The sequence below is a fragment of the Pempheris klunzingeri genome, chromosome 19, assembly GCF_042242105.1.
Source record: "Pempheris klunzingeri isolate RE-2024b chromosome 19, fPemKlu1.hap1, whole genome shotgun sequence".
In the NCBI taxonomy this organism is placed as follows: Eukaryota; Metazoa; Chordata; class Actinopteri; order Acropomatiformes; family Pempheridae; genus Pempheris; species Pempheris klunzingeri.
Genome location: NC_092030.1, coordinates 19,557,580 through 19,567,119, shown reverse-complemented (window position 1 = coordinate 19,567,119; position 9,540 = coordinate 19,557,580).

The following is a 9,540-nucleotide window of genomic DNA, read 5'->3' as shown; positions in this document are numbered from 1 at the left end:
AAAGCTAAACATGCCAATATATCTCACCAACAAGTATCCAAGTCCTGATACATCTTCTTCCTCTGTTCCTTCATGAACACACACTGTTTTTATCATTTAAACTGACTTATAACTTCAGTAGGAACCAATGTGCACACACTATGTTGGTTTTGGTCTTTTTATGGGGTTTGTTGGTGATAAAAATGTAGAACAAAGCAGCCTCATTATTTTAAAGCATGTTCCTGTTTCTACAATCCTGATGTGATCATCTTCTCTGCACACCCTCACGACGCTGGTATTATTATTATAGCCTTAACATTTCTAATGAAGTTCTGTGTTGCATCTGTAGCTGTATTCTGTGCACTCTGCTGCACTGTGACAGCCGGCTTCACTGGGAACTTGTTCTTATTTGGGGAAAAGCTGTGGTCTCATTCAAATCTGCACCTATGACGTGAACCACTGTACTGAACAGGCTGCACTGAATAACTAAATGGTGCTCAGATGCTTAACTGAAAATGAATCTCCAGCAAATCTGATAATATAATCATCATTTAAGTTATTAATCAAGCAAATATTCACTCTTTAAATTGTCTTGAATGTGAGGATTTGATCATTTTTTCTGTTTTATATCCCCATAAACTCCATGTCTTTGGGTTTCTTACTGTTAGTTGGACAAAACCAGTGATTTGAAGTTGTTCTGGGAAACTGTGATGGAATTTTCACTAGTTTTTGATGCTTTATTTTCTAAATGATGACTTGAACGCAGGTAATAGATGACTGGTTGGTCTACATCAACAAACGCAGATCAAAAATGTACCAGGTGCTCATGGGAAATGGGGAAAACTGGACGACAATCCAGGCGGTCCAAATATAAATCTAAATATGTCACGACAAAGGAAGGAGCTTATTAAAGCTCTTTCTTACGGTGGCTATGATCAGCTGAATAATCACTGACTCATTTCACGTGGATTGTAAACTCCATCTTTAAAGCCGCAGGACATTTCTCATCTACAGGTAACAAATGGTGAATTATTTTTAGGCCGTGTGTAGAGGAGATTATAATGAGCTGGCTGCAGATGTACTTATAGAAACATTATTATTCCTTATTCAACAAATAATCACATTCTATATTGTTTTTTTTGATGAATGTTTTGAACTTATTTCCTGTTTTGTCACAACTCCAGCCTTTAAATTGATTACATATACGTCATTCATCGCTTCCTCTGGGTCAATAAACCTGACATACAGTGAACACATCACCGTGGTTTACAGTAACAGTACACTAAGTACGGTTAAGTTATGAGGCACTTTCATCAGATGCAACTTCCTACTTCTACTGTACCATTGTATTCATCTGATTTTGAATAATAGTATAAAATATGATTATCATAGGTTAGGATAAACTTTATTGACCCCTAGCGTTAAATTACAAGATGCTCATCAGTTTATAAAGTCATTAAAATCAGCTCCATCTTTAGCTGCTGCAGCATTAAAGTGATGCATCAGTGATTATAATCCAATGATATAATACACATTGTCCAGACTACTATGACTTTTGGTATTTAAATTGTATTTCTGTGCTAAAACTTTTGTACTTTTTACTTGTAACAGAGTATTTATAGTTTGTGGTATTGCTACTTATTTAATTTAAAGCTTCTGACACCACTGACACACTTTGGCTGTTAATATTTCCAGTTACTTGAGTTCCTTGATACTTTACAGTTCATAGGTGAAATGTTGGGGGACTGGTCCTTTACTAGTTGGAGGATGTAAACACAGAAACGACTCTCAGGAGAGCAGAAAGTGTTTTTTGGTTACTTTAGTCTTTGGACCTTTGTCTTAATCTCCACTCATCTGAACAGTGATGCTCAACGTTTAAAGGACTGAAGATTATTGGAGCCAAACAGATAAATCTGAGTTCTTTGGGTCAACAAACCATCAGGAAATCGATATTGAACCCAAACACATTTTAGCAAGTGGATTCTCACTGCATTTATCAATTATTTAATAGTTTGATATTATCGGAGCTTCCTGAGTCACTTTTTTAAGCTTTAGTGACACATAATGACCTCGTCTTTACATATTTACATCTGTTTCTTAACACTTAGCCTTGGATCGATACTAGTTTGTGATTAACAGTGATTTTTATTTCTCCTATTTAATGTGAGTGCAACTAGACATAATGATAAACTACATTATGCACATTTTCAGAAATAAAGTGACTTTAAAACCCCATCAGAGGGTGAAAGGTGTGTTACAGGTGACATTTGACTATTATATATACTATTAATCTGTATTTGGCCTGTGATGAAGCCCTCAAAGATGTGATAGTGTTCTTTTTAAAGGTCCATATGAAAATGAATCAATGACGCATTGATTCTGATGCATTAATAATAATAAATTCTGCTTTGTTTCCTTTAAAAAGGTCTTTAAATTCAGAAGCAGGGTTTCTTCCTGGGTCTATCCAGAGGAGGCAGACGTGATGGTTTGGAGGGAGGCTTTGCTGTCAGTCTGGGCCACATTAATCCAGACGCAATTAGGTGTCAGAGCTGCTGTTCTCGGTTTGATGATAGCCTTGGGCTGAGCACGGCGGAGAGAGCCCTAATCAGGAGAGTAAACTCCGCTATATTTCAATTTGGGAGGGCGCTCTTCCGCTCCGGGGGGCTGTGGCACCGGTGATAAATAAAACGCCCATTTACTCCCCCGTTCGCCAACCAGAGACATCCAAAGTGCGCTCGCCACCAGGCCCCATAATCACAGCCCGCATTTGGACGGTGAACATAAATCACGCAATTGGAAACGCCATGATTAGAGATGCCAAACTCAAACAAATGCAGCGTGTAACCTTGTCAGCCTGCGCGGGCTGATATGAAATCATCCCCAATGAGAAATGAAACAAAATGGAACAATTGACACTTATCCAAACATTCAATCCTCCACAGCACAAACTCAAACAATCCGCTCACACGGCGCCCCGATCACAGTTGTAATCTTAACCTAACAAGATTACAGCCTCCTCTCGTGTAATCCCTCAGTATTATGACACATCTGTTATTAACAGAGGTGACAAAGGTGGCCGCACGAGGGGGCCAGGCCTTAAATTCCTTTCAAATGTTAACCAGCATGTTCCCGAAGCCGGTTAAAGTGTTAATTGGCTGATTGAGTCCATTTATCTAATCCCTCAGTCTCCCCGCTGCCCTCAAACCCTCCAAACCGCCAGTGGATTTGGGTGAAGTGCTGCACACGATCTCTATTCAAATATTTCCATATGACAACTGCTCGCAGACCACTCCAATTAAAGGCCAGTCACTTTCTATTTAAGGTGCCTCAAAAGATCGCCGCCGTGTGCGTGGTGCAAACAAAAGGATCTTTCCAAAGCATTTAACTCCCCAAAAGTGACTGACCCTGGATCCGCCCCCTCAAAGGCCATCTCAGGGGATTAGATGCTGGATTTGGGAGGAGAATTGGGGTTGCAACACTGCCGTCCCCCCCCCCACCCACCCCCTGTTTCTTTTCTCTCTCTCTCCGCTAAAGAGGGGGCTGCCTGTGCGTGTTCAGCACCGTGGAAATGAGATGCGCATTTAAATCTGAGCGCAGGGTCCACCGCCTGTGGCCATGCGCTGCCAGGAAGCCTGCCCGCCCCGCCCGCCGGCCGGCCCGCCGGTCTGGGGTTAATTAAGCAGCCTTCAGAGCTGCAGGAGAGTGAGAGAGCAGGTTTGATGCTCTCTACATCTGTGGTTTCTAGCAAATTCATCCAGCCCCCCCCGCCACAGTGCGCACGAAGGGAGGATTTTTAAATAGGATATTAGCATTCAGATGAGAGCGCGGTGCGTCATGGCGCTGCGCTGCAGAGCGGGACACAGCCAAAGTTACACAGTTTGTAAATGTGAAGCAGGATGCTGACGACTGCTGGTGACACAGTCCGCATTTAGTGGGACTAAACCCCGTTCAAGGACTGGTGCGTTCAAGTTCTCCCTCAACAAACTGTCAAATCATGATGAAGAATATCAAAGTCTGTGGAACACAGTTTTCAAAGTGTCCTCAACCACAAATTAAGTTATAAAATCAAGTCTCAGAGCTTCAGCTAACAGCTGCTTTAAGTATTGATTCACTGATTATTAAGTATTTTTTTACTTCACTGCTTTTATCTGACAGCTTCACTCTTCAGACTGAGGTTTTACATCCAAAACATGAACCAAGTGTCTAAAATACGAAGCACTGCTGAAGATTAAACCTCTGCTGCTGAACCTTTTTGGTTTGTTGGGGCTCCCTGTCACAGGTGACATGTCTGAGCTGGTAGCAGCTTCACCTGAACCTCTCACCTGATTTCCTGTATTTACATATAAAAACAGCTGTTTGAGGAGGTGAAACTATCCAACATTTCAGAAAAAAGACAAAATGGGAACGATTTGGTGCAGTTTTGTCTTCTTTCCTCTCCCATGAATCATCTCAGCAGACATTTTTACTTGATAAATAACCTTGATTCATTAATTAATTCACTACCTGTTTCAGTTTCCGTTGGTCGGGGAGGTGTTAGGAGTCACATCTACTGTCAGCCAGTGTGGGATAAGATGATTTCTCCAATCTTTAAGCTGCTTAAGGAGAAATAAAAAGGACAAACTGCATGTTAACGGGCGGTGGCCTGTGTTGGGCTGCAACTAATGATCATTTCCCCAATTTCTGTTAATTAAAGTCAGGATCTAGTGAAAAATTGCAGTTTCACAATCAATCATCCTCAAATGTCTCGATTTGTCTGAGCAACCGTCCAAAGATAATCAGTCTGCTGTCACATTAGATAAATAAAAGCAGCAAATCCCAACCACTGAATGTTTGGCGTTTCTGCTTGGAAATGAACTGAAATGATTGATCGATTATCAAAATATTTGATCGTTCATTTTTCTGTCATTCAGCTGAGCTTCGGCTTTTATAAACTGTTTTAAAACAGTTTCATGTTTGTCGTGATGAATGAATCAGAGACATGTAACCCTAAGCAACACATTACTATCATTATCAATGAGTCTGCAGATGATTCTAATCATTAATCAATGCATCATATAAAGTCTAATGAGTCCAATGTGACGTGACCAGCACGTAAGATCAGGTGAGACAAAGCACCAAATATTTACATTGAAGCAGCTGGAACCAACAAATGTTTGGCATTTCTGCCTGAATCACGACGGAGAAGAATAATCGATTGACTGATTGATTGATCAACTAATCACTGCAGCACTCATGATTATTATGAATCATCCCAGGACTATAATGACTAATGTGTTGTGGAGGGAAATAAACATAATGTGCTGTGTAACAAGGAGCAAATCAGCAGATTGGACTGTGGTGAGGATGCAGATAATGGAGGAGAGAGAAAAAAAAAAAAAAAAGACGATTCAATTTTCCAAATGCAAGTAAATTCCTTGAATGAACAAAACATTCATTCAGAGCGCAAACACACAAACACACCCAGAGGCACTTCTCTGATTTCCAGACTCCACTCTGGCTTTTATAATCATTGAGAGGACGGAGGCTGATGCAAAGTGTTTGCAGGCGGAGAGGCCCGGCACTCTGCTCGCCGTGTTTTATTATGTGCTCGCTGTCACACACAGGTCTTCATTAAGAGCGTCTGGAGACTTGGTCCAGGGGCTTTTGTGTGCGTGAATCACGGTGGTTTATGTGTCTTTTGCACCACTAATATGCCACTATTTCAGATGGTCTGTTTTAGTGCAGGCCTTTATGGTGCAAATTGGTGGCGAATAGGACAGCGGAGCACTTTAGCAGCACTCACCTTCTCCTCACCCCTTTTAACTTATTAACTTGTATTAACTCATTCTAACCTGTCAACAGCTCTGCATCTGTATCGCAAATAAATCACAACAGTGGGTGCAGGAGGGTGTGTGGCTGGGTGCAAAATGTGTTTACCTCTGTGTGGATCCATGGGCTTTTTACCTCCTAGTCACTATTAATGAAGCCAATCTCCATTTTGACTGTGTGATCCCTTCTTAATGCACTTGAGTGTTTTTTAAAGTGCAATCAAATGCTAATTAAAGGCTGGTGGGGGGGGTTTTCTTACCGGCTGACCGTAAAATGCTCTTTCTCTGTGTTTTTTTGTGTGCATGCTTTCACTATAGGAGGAAAATAAGCATGACTCAATTGTTAAATGCACCTGCAAGACTTCAGCCTTCAGCCTCTTTTTAAAAGAACACAAAAATGGAAGGCAAACAATGTAATGAAAGCACAACCTTTCAAAGAATCTACAATGATTAGTTTTTCCTTGCTCTGTGAGTGACAGCACAAAGTACATGAGTGCATAAAGCTGTAAAGCTGGTGTACTGTCACTGTTTCTGTTCTTTTTTCCCCCAGAGACATTCACATTAAATAATATATAATGTGACATTTAAAGCTATAAAAACATTTGTTTTAATATTACTGCAAAACATCACATCAAATCTCAGGACCAAATGTGTCAGCTCTGATTAGAAGAACTGAAATATTCTTGTACCACTGAGGAAATGTTTAGTGAGCACTTTGTTACATACTTTATAAGTCAGAGCAGGAAATATAGTTGTGTTTCTGTGTAACCTGACAGAAACCTTTCCCTCCTCATCTCCGCTGGACTGTAGATTGATAAATGTGGGACACCAAAAAGGAAAGTGAAAAATCAAATCAGCAGAGCTGAATGTGTCTGTCCCTCTAATGAGCCGCTGATTGAACATTTCAGCGGGGAAACATGTAGTCATTAGTCTCCATGCTCCAAAGAAGCATTTAAAAGAAACTTCAGTTGAGGGAAAAAAAATCTAATTACAATACAGGAGACATAGGAATAGATGTGAAGCATCAATTTAAGCATAATCACTACAATTACTGTTCCCATGGGTCTGCTGGAGTTACACACTGATTGTTTTGGGGGAGAAATTGTATTTGTGTGGATGGGACACCTTTTCCTCAGGTGTCACGCAGGTCTTGGTTTTCGGCAAAGTGTGTTTAAGGGAGCGTCATTTTGAGTTGCCAGAGGATTAACTGCGTTGGCCACTCATGAAGTGATCTGTAATCTATTTATTTAGCCTTAAACATCACTGAAAGAAAGAAATGAGTTGGCACACGAGCATGATGACAGCGTATTTATCTTTAAGGGCCAGCTCAACCAAAAGTCAGGTTCAAAACTCTATTTCTCCCACTCGTTCCCTGGAGTGCAGACACAAAAATATGAGAGTTTCTCAAAAATGTGAGAGCTGAAATTGAAACCAGAACTTTCGAGTTCCGTTCCCAAGGTGGAAAACACAACAGGTTGTTTGCAGGCACATAATTATGATGAGGCGTTGACATCCACATGGAGGGCAGGAAGTGGAAAAACAGGACTGATGAAATGAAGAAAGCCCACACTGTGCTAGTTCAGATGACCGAGGTGAACCACAGGGGGCCAGTCAGCAGACTCAACATTGTTTAAAGGACTGCGGCAGCCTAAAGAGAACAGAGCTGTAATTCAATGCTTGAAGCAATAAGGCTGCACCCTGCAGAGCACTTAGTTAGCAAGCGTTAGTTATTACTGCTTCGTACTGTTAAATACCATACCTTTTCTAATGATAACCTAATAATAACAACAACTGCTCACCGTTTCTGTGTTTAATCAATCTGAGCGACTGTAGCGACTCAAACCACAGGAAGACTTAGTGGTCACTTCCTGCCCTCCATCTGTTGTTGGTGCAAGGTCTGATGCAAACATGCTACTTAAATTAACCAGAGAGATATTTGCAGTCAACATGGCCGACCATCACCTCAACAACCGATTGTTTCCAGCACTGATGCTGAGCCGACGAAGCCGATGGCGTCATAGTCTGAGATTCATACACTTTATATATTTACTTTACTTTACTTGTAAGCTAGCTGACATTTAGAATGAGGCCCATTTTTTGTTTTGCTGTCCCATCTATGGGGACGTAAAGGATGTGCTTTTTAGTGAAATGTCCTTCATTTATGCTGATTTCTTTTGGCTGGATGATTATGAAAAAAATTGAGTTGTGCTTCAGGAGAGGAGCAGATTTTATTCGCCAAGCTTGGGAGCAGAGACGGACCGAGCTGTAAAATAACCTGTAATTTTGTAATGAAATGAAAACTAATGAAATGTTTGATTACTACAACTGTGTTGGACACTGTGTGTGTGCACGGCAAGAAAATAAACTAAATCAATCATTTTTGTTTCACTCAGTCATGTTGGGCTGCTGTCTCTGGTTTTAGTGCCACAGAAAACAAACTGATGGATAAGACACATATCATATAACCACAACGTCCTCTTCTGCTTCTGCATCTCCTGTCTGTATGTCTGCAGTCACTACCAAATAACGGCAACCAAAAAATCTCTAAAATAAAAAGGGAAAACTGACACGGATTGATATTTGGTATCTATGAGTGTTGGGGAAAGAAAAAATTGGATTCCTAGTCGCCACATTCCCAAGATGTTATTATCACAGAAGCAGAAGTATACAAATAAAAGTCAATTTAATATCATTATCATGACAGAGACAAAGATTCCTACTAATACAGGAGGAGAGCCACAACTGAACTACAAGGACTGACACTGCTGTCTTTGATTGTGTGTGTTGTGTCTTTGCCGGCAAGTCTGTGGCTCCCTGTCAGACGAAAAAAGGGGCTGATCAGAGACACGCTGGCTAATGAGAAGTTGCTCTCAGTGGTAGGGTCAGACAGGCGTTTCCTCAGTTGGGATCCTCTGCTCTACTCCCCCCCCCACACCCCCCTTGCATCTCTCCCCCAGCGCTCCCTCCATCCCCTCCCTACTCTCTTCAAACACAGACCGTGATAAGACCAACTGAACAGGCCCATCATGTCACTGTGCTGCAGCCCAGAGAGGGAAAGAAATCAAGCTGTCACTGCACAGCAATGTTGAGGGAGAGGTGAAAGGGAAGAGAGACAGCCCCCTGTTCTCTCATTCCCTCCCCAGAGCCCATTATAGCAGGTGCCAACACCGGGAGATGGATCGCACACACACACACACACACACACACACACACACTCACACACACCCTTGTGTATGTACCAGTATGAGGACACCCTATGAAGAACTCTTCCCTGAAACTTCAATTTAACTCTTTCCCTAAACTACACTTTACAGAGTCGCTGCAGTCCAAAAAGATTTGATATAAAAGATAAGAATATTTTGTGCAGAGCGCAAAAGACTATAATGCTAACATGCTAATGTTTACCAGGTATACCACTGACTTAGTTTAGCGTGTTAGCATATTTGCTAATTAGCACCAAACAAAGAACATTAGTTTTGCAGGTATTTGGTCATAAACCAAAGTTTATTATATATATATTCTGTTTTTGTTTGAACACGTGACTATAATGATATATATTGTCCTTATCCTTTGTTTGCCCTAAAGTTAGGATGGGATGTGCACATAACTACACTTCTGCATCGCTCTGGAGGAACACGTCTTCCGTCTTTTGATGCTGTTGGTGTGCTGAGGTTGCCAAGGTGATCGTGCTCGCAGCTGTAAAACTAAAATAAAAAGGAGGCAGCTGAGCTTACATTATGGTGATTCATGCCAG